Genomic DNA, 12903 nt, shown 5'->3' with positions numbered 1-12903 from the left:
TTCCTGCTCCCGCTGGGAGATTTTCATACATAGATGAAAACTGCCTCCTGGAGAAAGGTAGCCAGGTGGGGGCCTCTCCTGAGGGAGGCTTGGATGAGGAGGTGTGGTCTCATCATGTGGCTGTGGACTCAGGTTTGCAGTCCCAGGTTCCAGGGAATTTTGTTCATTTTATCCTACTAATCCTCTTCAGCCCCCTAAGAAAGGAGCAAGTCATGAGAATTTTCCCAAGAATGGATTCCCAGCTTCTTTCATAGATGACATTAGTGGAACACACACAGATGTCACGCATCTTGAGCCCAGTTAGACCTTGCAGTGAAACTGCATCCATCTCCCTTCTTCTGTCAGCAAAAAGGCTGTTCTGAGAAGACATTTTCATTCTCCATGGCCCTCTCTCTTGATGACCTGGCTCGACAGAGTGGGAAAAAAGCTCAAGAATCCAACTGATCTGAAAAGAAACTTGTTCTTTCCAAGGAACAGAAATGCCAAACTAAGGGTTCCAGAGTCTCTCAGCCCAAGGGTGGTAAGGAATCTCTCACCCATAAACTGGTGCCCAAAATAACCCTGAACTCCTTCCAAGGCTCTTGCAGATTCAATTCTGGGTTCTTGTCATGGAAAGGGCCCTGGATTAGACTTTTGCCTCTGTCATCATCTAGCTGTATGACTGTGGGCAAGCCACTTCACTTCTCTGGATCTGCATCGCCTTCTCTTTGAAATGCAGTTGGATGAGACAACCTCGGAGTGTGGCCCCAGCAGCAGTATGATTCCAGGATGCCATGAGGTCTGTGGTTCCGGGACAGTACTGGCATTACTGCCTTGCCTGACCGTTGGAAAGAACAGCATCATTGGTTTACCTCTTCCCATCCACTCAGTTCTCCCTAAGTGTTATCTGGAAGTCTGATTTTTCTTAACTTCTGCCCCTCTACCTACCTTCCAGCCACATCCAAGTCTCCTCCTGCCCGCAATACCAGGGTGTACAACCTGTGGAGGGGAAGTACAGATGGATGCCACCAAATGTCACTGGCCACTTTGTTTTGATCCTCAGCAGCTCTGGCAAAGGACATGGTAGAACTGCTGTTGGGGTGTGTATGAGAATTTCCCTCATCTACCTCCCTATCTGCCATTAGCTGAGTTCATGGAGGTTTGGTTCCATTCTAGCACCTCTAAAAGAGCAGAGTTGAAGCATGAGAGGGACAAGACAGAGTTTTTTTTTAGGGTCTTAAGCAATATGATTTGAGTAACCCCTCGTGTTTTTCTAGAAGAAAGTGTCCCACCAATAGCCAATGTTCAATGACATCAACAAATCAATCCCTTGCTCAAGATCCTCTGACCACAACCCCAGTGCTTTCCATTCAGATTCTCCTCCCCATGCCTTCCTTTGGGCCATTAAATTCTTACTCCCTTCCCAGTGTCCTGCAGCACCTCCCCCTACCCCCAGCTGATCTTGGCCCTGACTCATTGGTGCTGACTCAAAGAAAAGCAGACCCCTCAGGCGGCCGGAGGGTGGACCTGGGCCAGAGCCTGCAGAAATGGGCGGGAGGGCAAGCAGAGGCCAGGAAACCATCAATCAGCCTGTCACCAAGTCTTTGCTGATCCCCTCCCCCACTCCCTACCGGGACTTGGTCCCATGCCGAGCTGCGCAGTGGGGTCCCAGAAAAGGAAGGGGAGAAGACAGGAGTCTTTATTTAGTAGCAACTAAAGATGTAAAGTTGGAGCTCTTTCCTTTTGGGGGTCCCCAAGTATGCTAACCCACCATCACTCACAGGAGGAAGGTTTGAGTACTGCCAGTAAAGGCTGCCACAGTGGAGTTTAGGGCAGGCTGGAAAGGGCAGCCAGGTAGGGTTTTGAAGCTGTATTTACAAAGCTTCAGATGTAAGATTATGTCAGTTGTTTATAAGAGAGAGAGAAGTCAAATGAAAATTATGGGGAGAGTTTAAGGCCCCCAAACCCATACCCTCGGTACTGCCATTGCCACCAGTCCCCACGCTCCTCTCCTACAGGCTTGCTGCATGTGGAGCACCTCCTTTGAGTTAAAGCACTGTTTTGAAAATGTCCCTCCTAACATGAACCAACTAGGCTACTCAGTGTCTTTTTCGCCCTGTTTCTACCCAGGATTACATTTACAGACAGGGACTACAGACCCAGAGATTCAGTGGCACAGAAAAGTGACTTTGGGATGAGGCAGCTACACTCAGCACCCCAGAGCCCTAGGAGCTAGAGTCGCGACCCAATGACTTACCAGTGAGTAACTGAACTGAGGGCAGCTGTTCAATTCCTTTGAGTCTTGGTTTCCTCACCCAGTGAGGAGGAATAAAGCAACCTCCGAGGCCCTTGTGAGGAGGGGCACAATGCTAACACTTCAAGGGCACTTCTGCGAGGGAAACTATACGTGGGCTCTGAATAAAGACGAGAGGGGGAGAAATGAGCTCATGGTGAGGACGCACCAGAGGAAATCTCACTTTCTCATTCTTCCAGACCTGAGTCCAGACTCCGTGAGCAAAACTTATCATGGGCTCCCTCTGCTGTCCATTCCTTTTTTTAAAAAAAATCTTTTAGGATGTTATTAATATTTTATTAATGTCTTATTAGTTCAACTCACAAATTGTGGCAAAGATTGTGCATGTACTTTTCAAAAAGATTTTGACCCATGGATAAATTGAAAAGTGAATGTAATGAATTAGAATATTTTCCCATGCTTTTATAACTACCTTTAGTCTCTTTCTGCATTTTTGTCTTATAGCTAGAGATCTGAGGCATCTCCTCATGTGTAACAAAATGTATGAGAGGTACAATGACCACATATTACAGTTTGCCAGCAGTAGTCTTGGTATATGCTTGTTGGCTCAACAATTCTCTTCACTCTGAAAATGTCCCAGTCAGGATGATAAATTATATGATCAGTCTGAGAACAAAGTACACAGTTACTGGTATTTGTGCATGGAATCAATCTTTTAGGTGTTTTAATGTTATTTGCTTCATCAGTTTATCTTCAGAAAAAAATTCTATTAACTTGAACTGAAATTGTTTTCCAATATTTAGTTTCAATAGTTTTTAGATTCATTTTGATTACGAATTTATACTTAATTTTGTTGGCATATGTTTAAGCGGAGACAAGAATAGGACTTGCAGCCCGGGTTTACCAGGCAAAGTTAGCTTAAGTGTTTGTCCATCCTCTAGTACAGTTTTAAAATTTTAATAACTGTAGATTCTACGTTAGCTAGACCTCACCTGTAAATCATGCTATTTTGGTGCCTGATTTTTATTTGTGTCCAAAATCGCATTGTATCAAATGACATCGAAGGTTATTTGACTTCCAGAGTGTTGGTAAAAATGTCTGACCCTTAAGATGAAATGTTCTAGTACCAAAATAACAAAAATTATCCCGTTCCTGCTCTTGTACTCATATTGACTTTTTAGCATTTGTTAAGAAAAAAATTATTTTTTGCAGTAAGCAATCAAGTCACATGGCATTTTAATACAGAAAAGCTTTACATTGCTTAATAAACTGTGGCTTAAAATAACAAGAAAAAATTGGAGTATTGGAGAAATGTGCTACTTTAGTTACTGTGTAATACTGAGGAAAGAAGAGTGGCAGAAGTTAATGTATAAATGTTCTTTAAGAGAAGGTCAACTTCCATCTCAATCTCATTTAAATATTTCACAGTAGTTCAAATAAAGAAAAGTTTTGAGAGAATCAATTCATGGCATTCCATTCAAAAGAAACAGCTATATAGTATGCATGTGCATGTGTATGTGTTTACCCTATTTTATTGTGAGTAGATGCTGTTTACCCTCATCTTCCTGTGTAAAATACGACGTGCCCAGATTCCTGAATCTGGGCCACAAAATGCACATGCCCCAGTTTACTCAGTGGAGTGCTGTTTGCACTTTGTTAACATTATTTCTTAAAAATTTTCTTCCCTTTCCATTTTGTTGTTCTTTGCCTAACTTTATGCCTTTGTCTTATGCCTAGGTTGGCCCTCCCATCACCAAAGTTCTTCACAATCTGCCACTCCAGAAAACAGTCTCTTTATCTGTAAAAAGAGATTAAATATTCTCTGAAGTTCAAGCCAGTAAATGACAGAACTTAAGCTCAATAACATAACTTGTGGGTCCAAAGTTCATCCTTTTCCTACATTAGTATCCCTAAGTGTGTGCCCTGAGACATAACTTTAACTTCTCTAAGCCTCTTTTTCCTCATCTGTAAAGTAAAGGAAGCAACTGTATTAATGCCATGAGTTTGGTGTGAGGAGAGAGACAACGCAGGAGCAAAGGAGAACTGGCAATACAGCACAATCATACTAGCTATGATCTTAAAGTATGATGCGTTCAAGTTCAGCACGGCTACTGCTCAGAGCGGAAAGAGAACATGAAAACAGGTAAGACTGGGAAGGTAAACAGGAGTCAAGTCATGAGGAGCATTGGAAAACATGGGCCCACAATCACCCAGTGCAGGTGTCGTGAGGATTACATGAAGCCAAGCCCTTAGAACAGTCAGGCGCACGGCAAGGTGCATGTGTTTGGTATTCCTGATAAAACCCTCCTACTGCTAATCACAGCTTAGAAACCAAAGTGGGGAAATCTGTAAGTAGAACAGCCTTGAGTTGATGTGTTTGTTATAAAGAATAGTTGCTTGGGAGGGAAAAAATAAAGACTTAAAAAGACTTAGAAAAAAGAACCTCAGAAAACAGAAGTGAAGATCCACAGCAACCCTCTAATACTGGCCTTTGAATCTTAACAAATTACACCATTTCATGTGCATGTGTGCACACACATATACACACACAGGCCTCCCTCTCAACAGAGAAACCCCTCTCTAACTGGCTCCCTTTCAAGTCACACCTCCACTGAGCATCCTATTAGGTCTGCCCAGTGGTGGCACCATTAGGGCATTTCCCTGCATCACTGTAATCTTTTGACCCACTTTTGAGGGGCCATGCTCTCACTTGGCTTCCCTCATTGGTTTGCGTCTTCTGTTGCTCTAGTTACTCAGTTACAAAGCCCAGCATTTTTGACGATGTAGTTAATACTTTCCTCCTGTACAACATCTTTAAAAGGAAAAAAATTCTTGAACTCTGAAAATGTGGTCAGAGATCTGCACACCCTAAATCTGAGAAGTGCTTGATAAATAAAATCTTATTCAATTAAATATATTTTAAAGATGCATTATCACTACAGAAGTTTTGTTTTTCTAACTGGTAGAAATAATTTTTAATATTATTAACAAAATGAAAATACTAAATTAAAATTTTCTCTTCAAACTAGCAAACCCTAGAAAAAATACCTAAGTTCACCTTAATTATGTATTAGTGGGTTGTTTGTCCCAAAAGACCTGTAATTCTTAAATCCTTTGGTCTCTTTCTTAGTTTTCTTGGTCACATTATAACATTACGGAAATTTTAAAATAACTTGGTACTCTAATTATTTACACACGCTCTTAACCATTTTCTATATGCCCTCAAGATGAATCTTCCAAACGTTGCACTTAACTGCTAGCCTATATTCTTTCTTCTAGTTATATCATATCACCCCCTAGCGTTATATACGATGCTTGCAGCAAGTACATGATGACAAATCTCTGCTTTGCTGAAAGAGTGAATGTCTGTAGTAAAGCACTTTCCTGATTTACTGATTAGGTTCCCAAAGAATAAATGTAAATCCATTAGGTTCCAAGGCCAAAGTGTGCTATATAAACCTTCAAAAATATCTAGAGAAATAGTGACCGTGTCGTGACACTTTATGATGGTTGTTTTCCAAAGTCAGTACACAAAACAAACAGTGAATACAGTGAAACACACATGATTATTCGGTTTTCCCTGGTTAACATTTTTAAAGATCCACCAATGTTTAACGCCAATCCCAGAAAATGGAGCGGCAGGCTTCAGTAACAACGAATAAAACCATGGATGGTTCTAGTTCAGCTAAAAAGGTTAATTATTTATTATTATTATTATTATTATTATTATTATTATTATTATTAGCATCTGTTACTATATCTTGAGCTGCTGGAACATTTCTTGATTATTTTAAGTTTTTGCTTCACAGAATGATCTGTTATTTAGAAATTAACATGTTTTCTAGCTTATGACTCCAACTTGCTGGGTCTTCTTGGTCATTGGCATTGATTTTGCAGAATCTACCGGTTCCCCTTGATTTTCTCGTCAGTGTTTCTCTTAAGTTCTTCAATTAATTCTTTAGTTTGCTACTCAAAAACATCTTCAGAGCCACCCCCCAGTAGCTTATCTAGTGTTTCTCATCTTCATCAGTGGCCCAGAAATGCTGAAAATTCATGCACACTTTTTTTCTGTTTAACAATATAAATGTCCCTCTTTGCTTCTAGCAATGCTTTTCTGCCTTAAAGTCTGCTGTTAAATATTAATATTGCTTTCATTTCATGGATTAATGTTTTCAGTTTATATTCTGTATCCTTTTACTTTAAACCTTTCTGTTCGTTTATAGTACCTCTGTATTATTATTTGTATGATTCTTGAGGTTCACCGTTCTTTAATCTTTATACTTTGTGTATGTAATACAATTTGACTATTTTTAATTGAAGCCTTTAGTCTTTTTATAGGTAATGTTATTACTGATACACACACACGTCTATGCTTAAATCTCCCATCTTACTGCATACTGCATTCTCTTCCTAACCCTTCTGAGTGTTTAATTTTATCTACACTATATTAATTTGTTAGTTATACATTCATTTTCTATTTTTTTTAATGATTACCAGAGATTACAACATATACTTGTAGTTTGACCTCCCCTCCTGAACAATCCAAGAACCTTAGGACATTTTAACACTATTTACTCTCTCAACCTATATGCTGTTGCTATAATTTCAGTATTACCCTCAAATTTATTTTTGCTATTATTTATACAGTCTATCGTCACTTGCATTTACTTATTTCCTTTTTGACTCTCATTCTTTCCTGCATCTTCAAGTTTTCTTATTTCTGTCCAGTAGGTGGATCTGCAGTAATAAGTTTTTCATTTGAAATTGTCTTTATTTCACCTTCATATTTTAAGACTATGGTCACTGAGTATAGAGTTTGAAGAACTTTGAAGATATAAACCTATTGTCTTGTAGAGTCTATTGTTAAGAAGTTGACTGCCTGTCTTGGTGCTGCTCCTTTTTTTCTACTAGTTGTTTTCAAGGTATTCCTTTTGTGTTTGGTATTCATACTGACATTCTTAGGTGTGGTTTTCTTTGCACTTATTTTGCCTAAGGCTTACAGAGATTCTTCAATCTGTGGCTTGATTTTTTTAAATTGATTTATAATTCTTACCCATTATGACCCTTTTCTTTCTGGTACTCGTTACACAAGTATTACAACTCTTCATAGTATCTCTTATGTCTCTTACACATGTTCCTTTCCATTGGTTTTTGGGCTTCTGGGCACTTTCTTTTGTCTTTCAAGACACTGGTTCTCTCTGCATCTAATTTGCTATTAAATCCATCCATGGAGTCTAATTTGAATTACTAAATTCTTGTACTGTTTTCAGTACAAGAACTGTCTTTTCTTGAATTAAATTGAAATTTTTAATCTTGTCTTTTACTACCTTGACCATATTAAGCATCTGTGTGTGTGTGTGTGTGTATATATATATATATTTATATTTTATTTAAGTATAGCCAGTTTACAATGATGTCAATTTCTGGTGTACAGCATGCTTGTCATATGTATACATACATATATTCATTTTCATACTTTTTCATCATGTTACATTGAATATAGTTCCCTGTGCTATACAGTATGAACTTGTTTATGTATTTTATATATAGTAGTATCTGCAAATCTCAAACCCCCAATTTATCCCTTCCACCTCTGATAACCATAAATTTGTTTATGTCTTTGAGTCTGTTTTGTAAGTAATTTTTTTAGATTCCACTTATATCATATGGTATGTGTCTCTTTCTGGCTTACTTCATTTAGGATGACGATCTCCAGGTCCATCCATGTTGCTGCAAATGGCAGTTTTTTTAATAGCTGAGTAGTATTCCATAGCATAAATAAACTTTATCCAGTCACCTGTTGATAGACATTTAGGTTGTTTCCCTGTTTTGACTATTGTAAATAATGCTGCTATGAACACTGGGGTGATTAGGGTGCATGTATCTTTTTGAATTAAGATTCCCTCTGGATATATGCCCAGGAATGGGATTGCTGGGTCATATGGTAAGTCTATTTTTAGTCTTTTGAGGAATCTCCATATTGTTTTCCATAACAGCTGCACCAAACTACATTCCCACCAGCAGTGCAGGAGGGTTCCCTTTTCTCCACACCCTCTCCAGCTCTTCTTGTTTGTGGGCCTTTGAACGTTGGCCGTTCTGACCGGTGTGAGGCAGTTATTTTTAAATCAACATCTAACTCTTTTATTTGGATACCCTCTGGATCTGGTTCCACTATCCATTGTTTCTATTGGTTTTCTCTCCTTGTATACTTGGTTATTTTTACTTGGGTGATAGATACTACACATTAAAAAGTATAGACAATTTATCAAGTTTAGAACATTTTCTAGAGAGGATTTACATTTGTTTCTTGTAGGCAGCTAGGGTACTAGGAATTCTAAATTAACTGAATCCAATCATAGATTAAGATGATTCAGTCTCAGTAAAGGCTTCTTTATTTCTTGTTCACTTCTACTCTCAGTCTGCAGCCTACTTTTACTCCACACTGGGATCACACCATATCAAGGGAAGGGCTAATATCCAGGCAAGAACCTGGGCAACTTAAAAGAATCACAGACATGGAAACTAATGATCTCTTAGGGTACTTCCACTAAAAGACTCAACTCCAACTAACCACCTCTTTCTGTGTGTAACTCTAATTTATAAATTCCCAGAAGAAATAATTTAACCAGTTATATTAGTTTGCATCATGTGACCATCCTTTTGTGGCTAAGGGAAAGGATCCTATCGGTAGACCATCATAACCAATGGAATGAAGGTAAGTTGCCCAAAGGAGAGGTTTGGGGAGACAAAAGTCTTGTTACAGAACATAAGGAAGAGAAAGGAACAGACAGCAAAAGATGGGGAACAAATCTGGGGAAGAATATAGGACTTCAGCTCTAGAAATGTCAAAACAGGCTTCTGGGAAACATCTGTGGAAAAGAGATGGGACACTAAAACGGGGTAAGTGAGTACAGCTGAATGAAGGGACTAAGGTCAACAGTGTGGGCAGCATTAAGGGAGATCGACAGTGGGGGAAGCCTCCCAGGACTAGTAACAATGGAGGGTCAGTACCACCCTGCATCACCAGGCCTGTAGGACTAGGGGGAAGGAGTGGGTACTAAATCTCAGCAAGAGCAGCGGCAAATACAGGAAAGAGCCACCTGAGAGCTGAAGCCTTCAGTACAATGGTCTACCTGAAGCAACTCTGCGAAGAGCAGAGGAAATAAATACCATGACTCCACTTTCTTCTCATTTGCCAAGTCTTCTTCTGGTGCCTCCCATTCACTGAACTTAACCAGAAGCCAGAGAAGAAGAAAACCCACCGCTATCGCCCATACAAGCAAAGAATCTCCTGGAGTAGAGCTGAGTGGTAAAGGTGATGGATCGGGCCTCACTTTTCTGCTTGGTGCTTCAGTGGCATAAAGAACCCAAAATGATCAAAGAACTGTCTCAAGACTTCAATTTAAATGGAATAAAGGTTGTGTTCCCTGGAAGCATTTCTACCTTAGGCACTAAGACCTCCAAACCCATCAAACTCAAGGTCACAACACAAGAAAAACAAAAATGCCTTCAATGGGTCAACTGGCATAACTCTCAGGGGTGAATTCCACTTCTATTCCTTGATTTCTTGACCTGTGCATCCTGGCACTAGGGGAGAAAGCATCATATACTGATAGGTTTAAGGCATATACTGCATCTTGTAAAACAGTACCTAACCTCAGAGTTAACTCCTATATCTTGTAAAACAGTACCTAACCTCAGAGTTAACTCCAAGCTAGTCCTGTTACTGAGCCTTTGGCAAACCATCAAGTCTATCAAGTAAGCTGACTCTGGACAATGGGGCACATGGTAAAACCAATGATTTCCATGAGGATGAGCCGCCAAGTTCTGCAATTCCTTCACTTTCTTCAGTAAGAGACTATACTGTATGGGGTATCAATGATGAATAAGGTGTTCTCTAAGCCCATGAACACTGATACTGGCAGACATCACTGTAGGAAGACAAATCTACACCCATAACACATCTATCTGTAAGACAAACTGCTGTCCTTTGCATGATGAAAGACATGCAATGTCATCCCTTGGCTTAACGGCACCCCTAGGGAATGATGTCACATTAGCTCACCATTGGCCTCTCCTGTTGCAGTCTGCTACTCAGCAGAGTAAACAGCTAGGTCATCCTTGGTAAGGGGAGGTCCCTTTTTTTGAGCTCATACACAGGCTCCATCTCCACTATGACTGCTTTGCTCATGGGCCTACTGAACAAGTGCCAAGGCAGTGGCTGGGGAAAACAGCAGGCACCCACAGAATGGGTCATCTTATTCATCTGACTAGCAAGAACAATATCCATAGTGGATGCTTTCTGGTAGGCATTTACATGGGATACAAATATCAACTCTGTACTCTTCCTAAAAATTGCCTGGGTATTTATTCCTGCAACATCTTGTCACCAATTTTTGATTCTTATTCTTTTCAACTCTCTCAGCCAGCTAATCTCTGGATTAGCCAGCTGGCTAAATCTAAGACCCTGGAGCAGGTTTAAGTTGTGACCCAAGACACTCTGCCACTTAGTCCCCACTACCCAGCAAACTGAACATTCCATTGTAGAATGGAGGCTACTGCACACACCTGATTTTATAGGCCAGGTAGCAAAGTTTACAACCAGCAGTTTCTGACACATAAACTCTCATGTTCTATGTTCAGTCATTCTACCAACAGCAAACAGGAGCTACTTTTCAAATGGTTAATAGATGTTTAAAAAAAAAAAAAGTCCCTAACTCCAAACCCCTAGCACACCATTCTCCTTCTGGAGCATTACAGAACACCTCTACCAGAGACGCTCCCATTTATTGGGATTTTCTAGGTCATAGAACAGCAGAGTAACGTGGACTATGACTTGGACCCCACTCCAAAGTCCTTTCCCTAGTCTCCACTCAAAACTGCCTGCTTTACAGGTTACTCAGTAAATGAGACAGAGCAGCACACCTAAATGTGTTTTGCCTCCAAAATCCAAACAGATACAACAAACATTATGCCTCTTTCTTAGAGACGGTTTAAGGTGAGGAAACTTGTCTGTCGCTTTAGACAGGCAAGGTGACCTATACCACTGTATGCACGTCAAAGGCATGTAAGATTCACAAAACCCCCTTACCTCACCCAGTCATGTTATCACAGTATATAATGGATCACTATGATCTTCTGTGAGATCAACATGGCATGATGCTGGCTCCCTATTGTCAAAAAATCTTGCCTTAGCTCCTCATTCCTTTTGGATCAAAAATATACCCTACAAAAAAATGCTTCCTCAGCCTGAACCTCCCATCTCTCCTTCTTCCCCATCATACTTCATCCTTTTGCCACAGGCAGTTTCCCTCCCAATTCCACCTCCTTTTCTATTGAATTACAGCACCACCATATCCAAACTTAGTAATCTTTCCCTCTCAAGATCCACACCATTAGTGAATGTTCTGAGGCCTAATTCGTCTGAGGAAAAAACTTTTATACCCTTTTTACAGATGAGGAAACTGAAATTCAGAAAAAGAATCAACTTGTTCAGGCTTACTAGCTAATGAGAAATTTAAACTCCTACTTCTGACTCTAGAATCCTTATTTTGAACTACTGTGCTAAACTTTCTTCCTCATGTCCTAAGTCCATTGTTTCCAAATAAATTTTAGGAACATTCTGCAGAGTTCTAGGGAAAGAAAAATAAGCATTTTGATGGGAATTGCCTTATGTAATTACGTTGGAACACTTCTATCACATAGTTTAATGAGGCTTGTTGTTTCACCCCTACTAGTGAGCTCTGAGAGTGGTGATCAATCATGTCTTGTCCTTATTTTAGGAACTGGTCAATTCACTTGTTTTAATGAATGGTCTCTATCCTCAACCCCCTTCTTAACTAGCTGGATCCACAAAAAATACCTGTAGGTCTTTGGTGTCAGCCATACCACCCACTCTCTGGACACTCCTCTCAAGGGTCCTGACCTACAGGGCTGACTATGGCATGACATTAACTTGCCCCTGAATTTATTTTGACTGATACATCCCAAAACATATAATCAAAGTTTCCCTTTCCTGCTGTTGAATTTTGGCCCCAAATGCTATCAACAACAAAATGGCTTTTGGTATTCCAAAGGATAATAGTTAATTGTAAATTTGTTTTAACTTTATACAGACTGCTTAGTTCCGGTTGCTAGCTTCAAAACTGCTGAAATACTCTATCTTAATCGAGTCGTCCCAAAGTTCCTTCTCAGCCCCAAAACTCAGTTTCTAGTCCTCATCTCTCCCTGATAATCCTTTAAAACAAAGCTCAAGTATCCCCATCCCTCATTTCCATCCGCTAAACAAAACCTGGAATTAGATGTGTTCCTGTTTTGGCTTTCTGGATACCTGCATACACATGCAAATGGTATTTAGAATACAAGATGGCCTATAAACTTAGTCTGGTGAGGAACACATGCCTTTTTCATCTTTATATCCTGATGTAGTCAATTAAACAACTTAAATCAAAGGTTCAGAAAACCACTGTAAAAACAAGCCACAAAGTTGGGATCTTTAATCTATAAAGATTTAAGAAGGAACACACATGAACCCATAAAAAATAAGACAGCCTAGCACAGTGAGAAAAACACGGACTACGAGTCAGAAACCCAATTTTCAGCCATACCCCCACCAGCTGCCTTCTGTAGCCTTGGAAAAGCCACTATTTTCTTAGCCACAAAACTACTAT

This window comes from Vicugna pacos, chromosome 5 (assembly GCF_048564905.1).
Source record: "Vicugna pacos chromosome 5, VicPac4, whole genome shotgun sequence".
Classification (NCBI taxonomy): domain Eukaryota; kingdom Metazoa; phylum Chordata; class Mammalia; order Artiodactyla; family Camelidae; genus Vicugna; species Vicugna pacos.
This window is presented reverse-complemented; position numbering follows the sequence as displayed.